This window comes from Mustela lutreola, chromosome 4, assembly GCF_030435805.1.
Source record: "Mustela lutreola isolate mMusLut2 chromosome 4, mMusLut2.pri, whole genome shotgun sequence".
Taxonomy (NCBI): domain Eukaryota; kingdom Metazoa; phylum Chordata; class Mammalia; order Carnivora; family Mustelidae; genus Mustela; species Mustela lutreola.
The window spans coordinates 124945613-124963779 of NC_081293.1; positions in this window are offsets into that span (position 1 = coordinate 124945613).

Below are 18167 nucleotides of genomic sequence, written 5' to 3' on the forward strand. Positions count from 1 at the left end.
TATCCTAACAAAAACTGAGATTTTGCTACCACTAAACCCTCATTCAAGAGAATTTTTGAAAGATGTGCTTTAGAGAAATGGAAAGTATTTCTTGATCCAACGTCCAAAATTCAGGAATGTAGGGTGAACAAAACAAAAAGTGTAAATATGTTGAAAAATCTAAAATAATGGGGCACCTGGGTGGCACAGTGGGTTAAAGCCTCTGCCTTCGGCTCAGGTCACGATCTCAGGGTCCTGGGATCGAGCCTCACATCGGGCTCTCTGCTCAGCAGGGAGCCTGCTTCCCCCTCTCTCTCTGCCTGCCTCTCTGTCTACTTGTGATCTCTCTCTCTGTCAAATAAATAAATAAAAATCTTTAAAAAAGTCTAAAATAATACTGACTCTGTAAATTAATAAATGCAACCCCACTTCTGATAACGAAAAACTAGGTATCCCCTACTTAGGACAACTACAAAGAATATAACAATCATCTGCCTTTATTAATTGTGAATCTAATGTAGCAGGAAACAATTACCAATATAAAATTTAAGAGAAGTGAGAAATATGAACAGGCAATAATAGCATTAGGTGCCACTTATATATTAGGGACATTTGGTATCTCTCTCACCCTTATTATCCCACTCCTTCCACACCCCTTCCATCCCAAATAAAAGTGTTTTAGAGGCTGAAGACGTAAGCAAATCTTTTCAGCTGTAAGGTTACAAAAGTTAGGACAGTAAGGCATGTTAAGGAGCTTATCCTATTAAACCCCATGCATCAAAAAGGTGCATCCTGAGAGAGAGTAGGATAGTATTTGCAGAGAGGACATCCCAACTTCATATTATCTCAGCTGCAGATCAGATCAGCTTTTTTTCTGATTGCTAATAGTTCTTAGCACCTACTGAACTAAGTTTTAAAAATTTTTTAAAAATAAAGTCTTTGAGACATTAAAGAGGGATATTGTATTAAGAATTCTATTTACCAGGGCACCTGAGTGCCTCAGTGGGTTAAAACCTCTGCTTTCGGCTCAGGTCATGATCCCAGGGCCCTGGGATTGAGCCCCGCATCGGGCTCTCTGCTTGGCAGGGAGCCTGCTTCTCTTCCTCTCTCTCTGCCTGCCTCTGCCTACTTGTGATCTATTTCTGTCAAATAAATAAAATTTAAAAAAAAAGAATTCTATTTACCAATAAGATATGAAAGTTTTAACATGGATGAACTTATAAAATAGCATCAAAGTACACAAAGTAGAATTTAGTAAGTTAAAAAGATAGACAGTCCAACAGCTCTTGGGCATGATTTTATAGATCCTTCTTCTTACCTAAAATATAATCCATAAAATTATAAAATTAATCTAAAAATATCATTAACATAATTTTGTATTTGCATGTAAAACAATCTATCCAAAAACTACAGAATGTACATTCTTTAATGCACACTGGAATATTTATACAATTGGTAATATGCTGGGTCATTTAACAATTCTCACTAAAATTTAAATGACCAATATCATAGAGAATATGTTCCTTAGACACAATCCAATAAAGCTAGGAATCAGTAATAAAGACATAATTATAAAATCCTTATATCTTTCTATGGCCATATCAACAGTTGGTAAGACTCAGAGGAAAAGCACTCTCAAACGTTCTCGTTGGGAAGAGGGTAAATTTGCCTAGAAAACTGCCATTATCCATTATAGTTAAGGGAAGATGTACCTTCTGAGAAAGTAAATCTACTCTTAGATACCTCCTACAGACATATGGTACATTTGTAATAGACATACACAAAACTGTAAAAAACTGAGTATCATTAAAGAGTAGGATATATAAATGAAACAATTTACCCAGTGATATAATATATCATAACAAAAATGAACCAAATCATAGGCAACAATGAATAAATTTTCTTAAAAATATGGTTCAGGGGCATCTGGGTGGCTCAGTGGGTTAAGGCCTCTGCCTTCAACTCAGATCATGATCCCAGGGTCCTGAGATCAAGCCCCGAATTGGGCTCTCTGCTCAGCAGGGAGCCTGCTTCCCTTCCTCTCTCTGCCTGCCTCTCTGCCTACTTGTGATCTCTGTCTGTCAAATAAATAAATAAAATCTTTAAAAAAATATGGAACAAATAAAGCTAGAAAAAAATGTACTTACTGTCTGAAACAATGTATATTAAATTGAAAAACGGCAAAATTGCAGTATAATGTCAAAAATCTCGTTAGTAAATAGTACCTTACGAGGGATGAAGGCATAGTGATGAGGTTGCTTTGGGGGTATTTTCAGTGTTCAATTTATTGACCTGCAGGATGAATTCACAGTGTTTGTATTGAGATAATTTATTAAGTTGTGTGGGGGTGACTCATTGCCCAGGGACTTATTCTCTTAAAGTCCATTCAGACAAGTATAATCACTCATACATTACCACTGATATTGGTTGTCAATTTAGCTGAGGCATTTTGCAAGATCCAGGTGTGAATATAGCATGGGCTCCCAATATGGTGGCTGGTTTCCAATGATGAACATCTTAAGAGGGCTGGGAGAAGTGTTTTACTTTTTCTACTTAACCCTGAAACTCAACTGCATCATTCCTACTCTATTCTGTTTATCAAAGCAATCACAGTGGACCACACAGTTTTAGAGGAAACAGGACTCTGGTACTTTTAGGGAAGTGACAAATTTCTAGAAGACCATATAAGAACTGAACTATTGTTTTATCCATAAAAGAACTTTGGACTATTCTATGTATAATAGCTGTTATTGAATAATTTTAGTAGCCCAGACACATCGTCAGATTTGTGTTTGGATTAGAAAATTCTGAGAACAATTTTAACGCAAAGACTGGAAGAAGAAAAAAAACTGAGTTTCCAGCAATAATCACATGAAGGATAAGACACTGAACTAGGTCAGTGGCCTTTAAGTTTTACATAAAACAATGCCATTGTAAGATGACCAAAAAAAAAAAAAAGAAGAAGAAGAAGACGAAGAAGAAAAAAAAAACAGAACCAATGAAACTCAGTCATCTGTTTATCTCAAGTCATCTACTTATCTCATCTATTTATCTCAAGAAGAATTTTCAGGTTTCTGACATGGATGAGTGAACAGATGGTGATGCCATGTGTTCAGATACAGGAGAAAAAAAGTAGATATTTTTGTACATATTCAACTTGAGGATTTCCCAGGAAAACCCAGAAAGAGATACAAGCAGATAGATATGTGAATCAAAAGACTGAAAAATTTTGGATATAGCAATTTCACTGTCTTGAGAACACAGATTTAAAAATCCTGAGAATACAGAGAATGTGTAGAATAAGATCACCAGAGATCAGCTTTTTGTGAACACCAGCAGGTAAACAGACAAGAAGCCTGCCACAAAGACTGAGAAGGAGCTACAGAAACAGAGAAGAATCATGGCAGAGAGAAAGCAGGAAGGTTCTAGACTGAGAGAAACTTTTGGGAAGGGAAGAGTCACTAAAGTACTGTGGTACAGTAAGTTAAGAACTGAAAAGAACATTTACCCTTCTTCTTTTTTTTCTGCGATTTCAAAGACATTGTCGAAAACCTGCAGAGATAGTTAAAAAGAGATGAGGTGGTAAGATATGTACTCTTCTGGATGAAAGTGAATATTTAATTTGAGAGAGTAGACCCTATAAATGAATATTAGAGTTTTTGAATTAATAATACATGCGTGAATGAATGAATGGAAGTTTTTAGAATCATTTTATGGTCATTAGAAACAGTGAAAATTTTTATATGAAGGTTCTGAGTGATCTTGCAACAAGACATTGTGTTTTACTTTATTTAATACAGTGTTCTCCAAAGCGAATGGATCTTGTAATTCTTTTATGAAATGTTTGTAGAAGTACCAGTCTCCTGGGAAATATTGGCATTGGTATCCATGTTATAAGCCCAGCAGCCTCACACTGAGAGGAGGGGAAGGGATAGGGTTGTAGTTTATGGGGTTTGGCGGGTGGCAGAATGGTTTGTCTCATTTTATTTTGTTTTACGATGAGAGAAATTTAAAAAAGTCAATATCTGTGAGGGAAATTATATAGATTCGAGTAGTTTAAAAGTGTAGGAACACAATTACCTGTTCATGCAAAGTCCAGAGACCAGACTGGCGACAGAATAAGGCAGCTTAGTGCAAAGTTAGGCGATCTGAATTTTAGGTAATTAAAGGTGCATAGGGAGCCAAGCTATGGAAGAGACTGAAAAATGCATGCACATTGATTGAAGAGAAGCAAACCCAAATGTATCTCTAGCCAGGAGTCAAGAGTAACAGCTTACATTCAGTTCTGTATATAACCTTGAGAGAACTCTAAAACACAAACAAGAGTCATTAAATGCTTGTCCCATGAAGAAGAAGGTCAAACAATTACTTTAATACCAAGTAAGAGCTGGTTGTTATATTCCTGTTCTCAAATGTTTCTCTCCAACTGGAAGAGAAGCCTCTTCCCCATTTCTTGAAAACGTCCTTCCAGAGACATTTTGAATTGCCTGCTTTTTCTTTCAAAGCTCTCTATCCTTGCCTATCTAATCCACCTGTCCTGTGAGCTCCCTCTTGGTGACTATGCAATAGAAGGCCCAGAGCTAACGTTTGGTTACTGAACCAGCGCTTTCTGAAGATGTGCACATGCATTTGTTTTTATGTGTCTGAATTTAGTATATAATAAGACCACTTATATAATAAAATAAAAAACGGCTACCTGTTTTTAATTTTCAGAAACACAATAATTATTTGATTAAGCAAATAATTAAAAAATTGTTTTTAATTTTCAGAAACACAATAATTATTTGATTAATCAATAATTATTTGATTAATTATTTGCTGTTTAAATTTATTAAAACTTCTCAAGCAACTTTCGATAGTCACCTAATTTGATCCTATAGGCTAGCACATCATGACTTTTATTAAACAAGTTTAATTCAAGGCCCATAGCACACAATTCAGTTTAATCTCTGAGTCCCCTGAAAAGACAAATTATTGTGAGTATTCTGAGGAAATTAGTTCCCCAGAAAATGTATGGACTTTTCCCAATCAAAGTAGATTTTTACAGTTTGGACTTCCGTTACAACATCTACCTTTTGTAGTTAAGCAAAAGTACAGTGAGTAGGAGATTGTATCTTATCAAGGGTCTGGCAAGTCGGAACTGATCACAGTAGCAATGCCTTAGAATGACTCACCTAGATTGAAAAGCTGATAGCTACAATGAAGTAATAATTAAGATTAATTAAATACTTTAATAAAGCATACATTTAGATCATCTTCCCAGATTATTAGAAAACGGGTTCTTGATTGAATATTCAATAAAAAATGAACTTTTTGGTATTGTTAGAGATATATTGTCCCCACTGAAGCTAACATGGCAATAAACTTGAGTTTTTGATTTTGCTTTGTGGGGTGGGTGTGGCAGGTGGGGAGAACCCACAAAACAGTTCCTCCTCCAGTGTGAATATAATAGATTTAAATACACAGGACTGATTTTTTTTTTTTTTTTTTTTTTAAGAGAGGGAGAGCAAGGTGCAGGAGAGACAGAGGGAAAGGGAGAGGGAGTTTCTTAAGCAGGCTCTAAACCCAGCATGGAGCCCAACATGGGGCTCGATCTCACAATCCTGAGATTATGACTTGATTTGAAAGCAAGAGCCAGAGGCTTCACCAATTCAGCCACCCAGGCACCTCCCAAAAAGCACAAGACTGATTTTAATGATATACATGGTTTTCTATATAGTGTGTTGATGAGCTTGAACTTTTATACTGATCAGATTTTTTATGAAATGATGTGTAATGGGAGTAAGATAAAGTTGGGGCGGGGGAAGCCCAGAAACTGGATATATTCACAAGAAAAAGGAATGATAGACATTAAGCAATGTTCTCTTCTGGGTGCTCTTGCAGGCCCAATATAATTTATGAAGATATGAGTGCTCTTTCTGCTTCCTCTATGATGTAAATAGGTAGTTTCCTTTGGCTTAAAATACTGAGTATCTAGGGGTATGGATAGCATACCTCAAAATATCTATTCAAAAATAAGTTGAAACTAATAGCTGGTGGGAATTCCAAGTAAGAAACTAGCTAATAAATGGAAAGTGTGGAAAGGAATTCAAATGAGTAAGTTAAATCATGAAAATACTTGGCACAGTTTGTCATAGAGAAGGATATAGATTGTATTTATTTTGGCAAATAACATATAAGCTAAAAGACACATGCTGGGTGCTGCTGGCCTTGATGAAACATACTTCTATGGCATGCATTGCCTATAAGAGGGCCATAGCGATGAGACCCTGAAGGTGGCCTTGAGGATAGGAGGGCTTCAGTCCTCCAGCTGCACAAGAGCTGAATTCTGCCAGTAACCATGTCATGTTGGAATCAGACTGTGAGTTTCAACTGAGTCCACGACCTCCCCTGACACCTTAATTGCCTCTTCTTAGACCCTGAGCAAAAGAGTAGGGTAAATTAAGCTCTAACTCCTGACCTCCAAAGATTGTGTGGAAATAAACATGTGCTGGTTTTAGTTACCAACCTTATAGTAATTTGTTACATAGCATTAAAAAAAAAAACAAAACACATACATACAGAGAACTAGAGATAAGTTTTGCTAGTCAAGGGCTCCTTGAGAAAAGCGATTGCTAAGCTAAGTCTAAAGAATATTTATGATTGGAGCGCCTGGGTCAGTAATGTGTCTGCCTTTGATCATGCCTTTGATCAGGTCATGATCTTGGGGTTCTGGGAATGAACCACACGTCAGGCTCACCAGGGACTCTGCTTCTCCCTTTCTCCCTGCTCATGCTCTCTCTCTCTCGCTCTCCAATATATAAATACAATCTTTAAAGAAAATGCTTATTATATGAGCAAAGTCTGTATGTTGTGTTGATAACACCACAGTCACTTTTCCATTCAGTACCTTGGCATAAGCTTGGCATAAGCTGCCATAAGTCGTGGTCCCCTGGCCTTTGCAAAAAGGTTTTTTAATGATGCATAGATGCCTTAGGAAGAAAAAAAGGGGGTGATTTTGTTCCTTGGTCTATTAGTTCATTGGCCATCTTAAATTATTTCCTGTTTGCCCTCACATGACAATTTCTGCTTCCTGACGTCTAGACCTAAACCAACTGTATCTTGCTGACTTGCCCAATCATGAAAGTGGTATCACTCATGTAATTCAGAGGACAGATTGGAATCTTCCAGAACCATATTCATATTTATTTTTTTATGTTTCAGACACAAAATCCAGCCCCATTACTGATTTTAAAGACTGCTATTTAAAGATATTAAGATACTTTTGTAGTCTTTTCTACAATATGGATGGGTCATATTGCACAGTAGAGAAAATCAATCTCTGTCACTCTGTCTCTCTGTCTTTCTCTCTCTGTCTCTCTCTCTCTCTTTCTCTCACACACACACACACACACATTTATATTTTCATCTGATCATTTGGGGTTATCCTAACTACTTCTTGAAAAGTTACTGTCTCTCATTTCTCAGACAGATTGCAAAAATTATTGGTTCTTTTTCTCCTTCATGGATATTCCTTTAAAGATATTAAATTGTCTCTTTTCATTTCACTGCTTTGAGGAACAATAACCACCATTTCATACTTGAGCATCTGCTCCAGGTGTCTCATTAGGCTCCAGTTGGATGAATTATTTTTCTAAATAGATATGATGTTCTTATCAAAAGACTTTGGACTGACCAATGAACTAATGAACTTAGACCACTTTGAGTATGTGCTCTCATTGCAAAGAAACTATCAAAACCCTTGTTTGATACTAGAGCTGTATTTTCCTTTTCAGCAAAGTATCAGCCTCTGATTACTGTTTTTTAAATATGGATTGAGGGACATTTGCCTGACTGGAGATGATTACACTGCAGGGGAAAAAAAAAAAAAAAAAAAAAAAAGCTGTTCTTTAAATGACCCTGATTGTCTAAACTATGCACTATGTATGCTTTATCTCTACTTCATACGTACTTCTGATTTTGACTGGAAGCAGTATATCTCTCTTATGTAACTGGTACTTTGGAAAAATCCTCATGTTCTGAAGAATAAGAAATTCATCAAACATAAATGATGGGGCTTTATTTCTTAGCATTCAAAAAGGACTTAGGAATAAAATTCTAAACTTACTAAGTTTGGAATTTTGCTTTAACTTATAATTTAATGTTAAGGAATGAGGTAGAAGTTCAGTTTGAGGAATTTGAAGTTTCTTCAGAAGGAACAGGAATGAATATAGAGGTGCTCATAATCCAAGCAATAAAATAAGAGAAATAAAATATAAGCAAGAAATAATTCTAAAAGAGAGAAGACATCCTAGACTGAAAAAGAACATGTATAATAGAAGTTTTGAGGCCAAATAACAGAGTGCATGTTGCTTTCTCTGGCAGTGACAGCCTGACTTTGAATTCCAACATTTATGCTTACCAGGCAAAGCTTTCAACCTCCCTGAACTGTAGTTTGTTCACCTCCTTGAACTAATTTTTCCATCTTTAAAATAGGTATTTCACATATTAAGATCTATTTTCTTAACAATTTTCAAGTATACAATACAGTACTTTTTTTGAAGCTTTGAAGTTTTTAATATAGTATTGTTGACTATAATCACTATGTTTACCATTACGTCTTCAGATTTTTTTTTCCATTTCTTTTTTTTAATTATTATTTCTTTTCAGCATAACAGAATTGATTGTACTCAGCCTTTCTGGGACCGAGAGCATCGGGCTGGCACCTGCGTGCATCTCTCTCTCTCTCCGGGGAGGGTGCGGGGCGCAAATCAGACTCTGATAGCATGACACAGCACTCCTGTGGGGAATGCAAAAAGGCTGTGCTTCTGCCAGCTGGTGAGGCTTCCAACCCCTTCGGGAGCGGGGCCCCACATGCTCTCAGGTGCGCTGGTGGCTCAGGGACCAAGACCTGGTTTCTCTGCTGCACTCTCTCTGGCTCAGCACCAGGGGTGGCTGTCCTGGGTCTGGGGACTTAAGCCCCTGTTCCTAACCACCCTGATTCCCACAATTTCCCCCCATGATCTTTTGCTCTCTTTGAGTGCTTTCAACCAGACTCCAAGTTAGTGCTCGTCCCCAGTCACAGGGCACCCTCCTATTGAGGTATTACTTTCCAATGGGTCACCTCTGGTGGCTCCCTCCCCCTTTTGTTTATCTTCCAATATCAGTCCAATGTACCCACCCCACTTTACATGCCCACTGGAGTCTTCTGCCCCCGTAGAGATCCAGATGTGTATAATTCTGATCTCAGGCTGATTTCATGGGTGATCGGAGTTCTTTGGTAGGTAATCAGCTCACTTTAGGGTACAAGTTGAAACAGCACCTCCTCCTACTTCCCCGCCATCTTGTCTCCCCCCTCCCCCCTACAATACAGTACTTTTAACTATAATAACTGTACTGTATGTCAGATCCCCAGAATATACTCATCTGTGTGTTTAATTTTTTTTATTATGTTATGTTAGTCACTATATAGTTCGTCATTAGTTTTTGATGTACTGTTCCAAGATTCATTGTTTGCGTATAACCCCTCATGCTCCATGCAATATGTGCCCTCCTTAATACCCATCACTGGACACCCATTCCCTCCACCCTTCTCCCCTCACAGTTTGTTTCTCCAAGTTCACAGTCTTTCATGGTTCTTCTCCCCCTCTAACTCCCTCCCCCTTCATTTTTCCTTTCCTTCTCCTAATGTCCTCCATGCTATTCCTTATGTTCCACAAATAAGTGAAACCATATGATAATTGACTTTCTCTGCTTGACTTATTTACTGAAAATAATCCCCTCTGGTCCTACCCATGTTGATGCAAAAGCTGGTCTAAAGCCATATAGACCATCCTTTCTGATGACTGAGTAATATAATATTTGTGTACAGACCACATCCTCCTTATCCATTCATCTGTTGAAGGGCATCTCTGCTCCACAGTTTGGCTATTGTGGAAACTGATGCTATGAATATTGGGATACATATGGCCCTTCTTTTCACTCCATCTGTATCTTTGGAGTAAATACCAGTGGTGCAATTGCTGGGTCATAGGACAGCTCTATTTTTAATTTTTTGAGGAACTGTACACTGTTTTCCAGCGTGGCTGAACCAGCTTGCATTCCCACCAAGAGTGTAAGAGGGTTCCCCTTTCTCCACATCTTCTCCAACATTTGTTGTTTTTTGTCTTGTCCATTTTTGCCATTCTAACTGGCATCAGGTGGTATCTCTCTGGGGTTTTGATTTGAATTTCCCTGATGGCTAATGATGATGAACATTTTCCCATGTGTATGTCTTCTTTGGAAAAGTGTCTTTTCATATCTTCTGCCCATTTTTTTGACTTAATTATTTGTTTTGGGGTGTTGAGTTTGAGTTCTTCATAGATCTTGGACACCAGCCTTTTATCTGTAGTGCCATTTACAAATATATTCTCCCATTCTGTGGGTTGCCCCTTCATTTCATTGACTACTTCCTTTGCTATGCACAAGCTTTTTATTTTGATGAATTCCCAAAAGTTCATTTTCACTTCTGTTTTTTGTGTTTGGAGATGTGTCCTGAAAGAAGTTGCTGTGACCAATGTCAAAGAGGTTACTGCCTATGTTCTCCTCTAGGATTCTGAGAGATTCCTTTCTCACATTTAGGTCTTTCATCCATTTTGAATTTATCTTTGTCTATGGTGTAAGAGAATGGTTGAGATTAATTCTTCTGTCTATAGCTGTCCAATGTTCCCAGCACCATTTATTGAAGAGACTGTCTTTTTCTCCACTGGATATTCTTTCCTACTTCATCAAAGATTAGTTGACCATATAGACTTGAGGGTCTATATCTGGGCTCTCTATTCTTGTCCTGGTTATCACAGCTTTTTAATATAACTTGAAATCAGGCAATATGATGTTCCCAGCTTTGTTTTTCTTTTTCAACATTTCCTTGGTAATTCAGGATCTTTTCTGGTTTTTCTCATTTCATACAAATTTTAGGATTATGCACTTTGAAAAATACTGATGGTATTTTGACTGTGATGGCACTGAAAGTATAGATTGCTTGGGGCACCAGACATTTTAACAATGTTTATTCTTCTGATTCATGAGCATGGAATGTTTTTTCCATCTTTTTGTGTCTTTTTCAGTTTCCTTCATAAGTGTTCTGTAGTTCCTAGAGTATAGATCCTATACCTTTTTGGTTAGGTTTATACCAAGGTATCTTGTGTTTTTTGGTGCTATTGTAAATGGAATCAATTCTCTAATTTCTCTTTCTACAGTTTCATTGTTAGTGTATAAGAAAGCAACTGATTTCTGTGCATTGATTTTGTATCCTGCTACATTACTGAATTTCTGTATGAGTTCTAGCAATTTGAGGGTGGAGTCTTTTGCGATTTCCACATAAGGTATCACATCCTCTGCAAAGAGAGAGAGTTTGACTTCTTCTTTGCCAATTTGAATACCTTTTTTTTTTTCATAGATACAACTTTTGTTTTTAATTCTTTCCCACTATTCTCATTCTTTTCATTTTTTATATAAATTTTTAACCTATTTACCGTTACAATGAGATGTTCAGTACATCTTTATTTCATTTTGTAGTCTGATTGCTGTTGCTAGGACTTCTAGTACCATGCTGAACAATAGTGGTGAGAGTGGGCATCCTTGTCATGTTTCTGATCTTCAGGGAAAGGCTCTCAACTTTTCCCCATTGAGAATGATATTCACTGTGGGCTTTTCATAGATGAAATTGAGGAATGTTCCCTCTATCCCTATAATCTGAAGAGTTTTAATCAGGAGAGGATACTATATTTTGTCAAATGCTTTTTCTGCATCAATTGAGAGGACCATGTTGCTCTTCTCTCTTTTCTTATTAATTTATTCTATCACATTGTTTTATTTGCAAAAGTTGAACCACCCTTGCATCCCAAGAATAAATCACACCTAGTCATGCTGGATAATCCTTTTAATGTACTGTTGGATCCTATTAGCTAGGATCTTGTTGAGAATCTTGGCATCCATATTCATCAGGGATATTGGCCTGAAATTTTCCTTTTTGATGGGGTCTTTCCCTGGTTTTGGGATCAAGGTAATGATGGCCTCATAGAAAGAGTCTGAAAGTTTTCCTTCTGTTTCTTTCTTTCTTTATTTATTTTTATTTTTTTTTATTGTTTTTATGAAATAACCAGGAGATTAGGTGTTATTTCTTCTTTGAATGTTTGGTAGAATTCCTCTGGGAATCTGACAGGTCCTGAATTCTTATTTTGGGGGAGGGTTTTTTTTTTTCTTTTTTCTTTTTTTTAAGATTTTATTTATTTACTTGACAGACAGAGATGATAAGTAGGCAGAGCAGCAGGCAAAGAGAGAGGAGGAAGCAGGCTCCCTGTGAGAAGAGAGCCCAGTATGGGATTCTATCCCAGGACTCCAAGACCATGACCTGAGCTGAAGGCAGAGGCTCAATGACTGAACCACCCAGGTGCCCCTTTTGGGTGGTCTTTGATCACTGTTTTAATCTCATTACTGGTTATTGGTCTATTCAGGTTGTCAATTTCTTCCTGTTTCAGTCTTGGAAGTTTATAGATTTCCAGGAATATATCCATTTCTTCTAGGCTGCTTAACTTATTGGCATATAGCTGTTGATAATAATTTCTATTATCTGTTGTTAATAATTTCTATTTCCTTGGTGTTAGTTGTGATCTCCCCCCTTTCCTTCATAATTTTAGTAATTTGAGTCCTTTCTCTCTTTTTTTTTATAAGTCTGGCCAGTGATTTATTGATCTTATTAATTCTTTTCAAGGAACAAGCTTCTAGTTTTGCTGATGTGTTCTACTCTATTTCTGCCTTCTAATTCATTGATCTCTACTCTAATCTTATTGTTTCCCTTCTCATTCATGAATTAGGCTTAATTTGTTGTTGATTTTCCAGTTCTTTAAGGTGTAAAGAGAGCTTGTGTATTTAGGATTTTCTTTCTTTCTTTCTTTCTTTCTTTTTCTTTTTTTTTTTTTTTTTTTTTTGAGTGAGGCTTGAATGGCCATGTATTTCCCCCTTAGGACCAACTTTGCCATATCTCAGAGGTTTGGGACCAATATGTATTCATCCTCATTGGTTTCCATGAATTGTTTAAGTTCTTTGTTTTCCTGGTTGGTCCAAACTTTCTTGAGCAGGATGGTCATTAGTTTCCAAGTCTTTGAATTTCTTCCAAACTTTTTCTTGTGATTGAGTTCCAATTTCAAAGCATTGTGGTCTGAAGATATGCAGGGAATAATCAGTCTTTTGGTATTTGTTGAGACCTGATCTGTGACCCAGTACATGGTCTATTCTGGAGAAAGTTCCCTGTGGACTCAAAGTTCCATGTGGACTTCAACAGAATACTTATTCTGTTATTTTAGGGTGGGATGGTCTATGAGGTCCATCTGGTCCAGTGTGTCATTCAAAGCTCTTTTTTCTATTCTTTTATGCTTAGCTGATCTGTCTGTTGTTGAGAGTGGGGTGTTAAGGTCCCCTACAATGAATGTACACTTATCAGCATGTCTCTTTATTTTGATTAACAGTTGGCTATGTAGCTGGCTGCTCCCACGTGGGGTCATATATATTTACAATTGTTAGATCGTCTTGTTGGGATAGACCCTTTAAAAATGATACAGTGTCCTTCTGTATCTCTGACTAGAGTCTTTAGCTTAAAATATAATTTGTCTGATATAAGAATTACTACCCCAGCTTTATTTTGTAATCCATTGTCATGAAAGTTGGTTCTCCATCCCTTCACTTTCAGTCTTGATATATCTTTAGGCTCAAAGTGAGTCTCTTCTGGACAGCATATGGATGAATCCCGTCTTTTTATCCAGTCTGAAACCCTGTACCATTTTATGGGAGCATTTAGACTGTTCACTTTGAGAATGATTATTGAAAGATATGATTTTAATCCACCATGTTGCCTATGAAGTCTTAGTTTCTATAGATTGTCTCTATATATTTCTGTTCTATATCATTCTTAAGGTCTTTCTCCTTTTGTAGAACCCCCTCTTAATATTTAAGTCTCTTCTGGTCTTGGAAGATCCTTATCTCTCCATCCATTCTGAATGTCAGCCTTTCCAGATAAAATATTCTAGGCTGCATGTTCTTCTCATTAATTACCCAGGATATGTCTTGAAAAACTTTTTCTGGCTTGCCAGGTTTCCGCAGATATGTCTGACATTATTCTGATGTTTCTCCCTCTGTACCTAGCTTTTCTTAATATGTTTTCCCTGGTTTTAAGATTTGTGAATTTCACTATTACATGTCTGTGGGTTTGTCTGCTCTCCTTGATCTTGGGGGATATTCTCTCTGCTTCTAATACACAAATATTTGGTTCACTCCCCAGATTAGGGAAGTTCTCAGCTAGGATTTGCTCAAATATGTTTTCTAGTCCTCTCTCTCTCCACTCCCTCAGGGATCCCAATAATACTGACATTGGAACTTTTTATGGCATTATTTATTTCTCTAATTCTGTTTTCATGTATTTTAAGCTCTTTGTTCTAGGCCTCCTCCTGATCCTTCTTTCCTATCAGTTTGTCTTCTAGGTCAATAATTAATTCTTCTGCCTCATTTACCTAGCTGTTAGAGTATCTATATTAGTTTGGATCTCATTGAAAGCATTTTTAAGTTCTGCCAGATCAGCTTTCACTTCTGCCCTTAGAGAATCTATGTTGCTGTTAATGGTTTTCTCCAACCTAGCTATTGTTTACATATTTGTTACCCTGAAATCTATTTCTGACATCTTGTTTATATCCATATCCAATAGTTCTGTGGCAAAGGTCGCAGTCTCTGAATTTTTCCTGTGTTGAGCGTTTCTCCTACTAGTTCTTCTGGTGAGACGTGGTTGAGGGAATGTAGAGTCCAAACTATCTACCACAACTCAAGCAAGATGCACCTGTTTTATAAGGACCTTAGGGTTGTCGGCCTCTTGTTCTTTCAGTTTGTCACCTGGGGGAGGGGCCCGGCACACTGTTACTCAGACAACCCTGTTTGGGCAGAGTTGCCCCGCCACATGTAAGGGGTGGGAGTTGGCTCAGTTGAAAACTGGTTTAGGGGTGTCTTCTTGTCTCTAGTGGCTTTCCAGGGTGGTGGCTTTCTGTATCTCTTCTGAGAGTCAGAGCAGAAGTGACTGTATCCAATTCTCTATCTCAGAACAGAGAGATGGCAGGCCATTCTCTAGAAAGACCTCTAGGCCACGTTGACTCTGTTTTTGTCTGTGCTGCTAAAAACCTCATCATCCGGGGTTACGCTCCCCACAGCAGCACTCCCAGCCCATGCTTCCAAGTCCAGGCATGTCTCTGACCTTTGTGTTTCTAAAACTGTCAGTTGCCCCCAGTTCACACATGTGGCCCTGCAGCTCCAGGTTTCAATCTGGGGGGCTACCCTAAAGTCCTTTCCCTGCTGCTACATGTTTGTGAGTCTGTGTCCAGTCCCCATCATGGGATGTTACTGTGTCCTCTGTTATTTCACCTTCCTGGTGCTTTCACCCCACTCCCCCATGCCTCCAGCCTCTAGCACTTTCACCTTCTAATCATGATGCAAGTATCAGCTAATGCTCTGGTGATACTCATTTTGCAATATGTAAGTGTATCAAATCAACACAATGTAAACCTTAAACTTACATAATATCCTATGTCAATAATATCTCAAAGAAGCTGAGAAAAATGGGGACCTAGCTCCTAATGTTGTTTCAGGGTTAAATATGTACTTGGAATAGTACCTAAAACATACTAAGACTTAAAGGTAATTCTCATTATTTTTGTAATGATGGCAAGAGTGGGAGATAAGGACACATGGTATTAACTGAGAGAGTGATAAAATGAGGCATGTAAGAAAGTATATCAAGAAAAAGGAAGTGAGAAAAAAGACAGCCTGTGGCCTCTGGGCAGAATGTACTGGAAAAGTTAAGTGGTAAACAGCATTTGTTTTCTTCTCTTCTTCATTGTTTTGAGACATAGAATAAGGAACATGCTTTTATGAAAGGGCTGTGGTGAAATATGTTAATACAATAATTTAATTCAAAAGTTATGAGGACAGAAGATGAAATTGCAAGAATTGCCTTTAGGACTCCATTCCAAGCACAAAGAAACATGGCAATGGGCAGGGACAGGTTGTAGTCATTAACTTGATGCCATTGTGCCTGCGGGAATATTGCATTAGAAGGCATTTTGGGGGGGGGGGACTTGGTTAGGTTTTTGTGGTTTTGTGTGTGTGTGTGTGTGCGCGCGTGCGTGTGTGTGTGTGTGATTACATTTCAGTCTGTACAAGAACATGTAAAATTTAAAAATTTCATACTGCTCCTCTTGGGTGGCTCATTTGCTTCTTTGGGTTGCCTGACAGTTGAATGATGAATTTTAAAAACATTTACCATGCCATTAAAAAATAATAATAATAAAAAAAGGTCATGGGAAAATGGTGAAGAAATAAGTTGACTTCAAAGAATGGTTAAAAAAAGTAGAACAGCTATTAGATGCTGCTGCAATTAAGAGAAGATAGAGACATATCACTCTGGGTTATACAGCCTTGACCATCCTCACAGGACTGGGGAATTTTAAATTGTGTTGTGGAATACTTGAGCAACTATGTCTAGTTTCTGTTCTAGGTAGGAAATGTTTCATGGAATTCCCTCAGAGACAGATTTTGATCTGACTATGATTATCCCAGAGTCCAAAAAGTGAAAGCAGATGTATGTACTCAGATGCTAGGAAGAGAGAAAAATTGAAAGGCACACTCCACTTTCATGTTCTTCTCTCTCAAGACCTTCCATTACTTAACATACTTAAAAAAAAAAAAACTTTTAAAGTTCATAGTTTATTCAGAACTTTTAAATTTCACAGTTTATTCAGTGTGGCTGTTTCATCTGAGAAGAAAGATATAATAGAATGTCAGCAATTTAGGTTTTTCATTTCCAAATTCACTGTTTTTACTGGGAAGGCTTAAATCTCTTTCAAAGCATCTTTCCCTTTTGAATATAAGTATCTAGTTGATGGACTGTGAAGGCTTCTGTTAAGCAACTGAATCCTGTTTTATATTTTTGTGTGTTTATTTTTCATTCTACGTTATTTATTCTTTTAGCAAACATTTATCCAGTGCCTCCTGTGTTGCAGTTTTTTCCACCGATGTTTTCATTGTTGCCTTTTACCATATGCTTCAAACTCAGCAAAAAGTCAAAAACTAGGTCAAGCAAATTATGATCTCCATTTGGAAAGATTTCCAATTCTTTAATTTGTGTCTAAACTACTCTGGGAAAGGGAGTGTTGTATGCTTTGGCATGTGATAAGTGAATTGGAGTGGATCCTTAGGCTGTTTATTGTTTAAACCTACTTTATTACTTGCTTTTGTTCTGTTTTCTGTTTAGCTGACACATAATAGTAGAAAGGGTCTAATATATTCATATATCTCATAAAACCACTTAACAGAGTGCCTTCCGAATCTGCCCAATAACTCTCAGATCCTACTTAACATCCCTTCCTCAAAATACTGTAACTCAGCTGAAAATTACAAACTGAAAATCAGGACTCATCCAGGTCTTTACTTTTGTCTCTCAGTTAACAACCTGAGAAGCAAAGATCAGTCGCCATTTATAACCATTTCAACAGATGAGTTCAAAACAATAAAATCAAAGTATTTTATACTCCAATATCCATCCACAATATTGAAGAATCCTGATTTAGCTGAAATTCTTCACACCCATATCATATTTTTAAATATTCTGATTACTATAATTGGTAGAGGAAGCATATTTTCACATATCTTTATTTATAGATGGCAATAAATATTTCTTGTTTTGAAATAATGTTGTTAATTGAAGTGTAATTCAGTGAGTTGAGAAAAAGGGAAACTTTTTTTTCTTTTTTTTTACCTTTTAAAAAATTTACTTATTTATTTCTCTAATGCTATCTTGTACAAAACAAGCATGGTAGTCAAAAATACAAAGGCTTTGAAGTTGGGATTAAGAGATGAAAGTAGGCAGGTGTTGCAAACTCTTACACCAGAGTCTGGGGCATGTGACAAACAAGGAGGTGAGCTAGGTGGGTCGGAGAGGCCATACCTCGAAACAGCTGTCCCTGCTTCCCCAGTCTCTTCCCCAAGGAGTGATAGACCAGAGCTGTCAGATCTGATTTCCTCAAAACATGGAAGAAATGTAGAATTCCTGGTTTATAAATATCAGAAACTGCAAGTTTGAATCTTGGAGTTAGAATTCAGGTGGTTTGTTCTCTATGAAGGAGTAGGGTACTGGG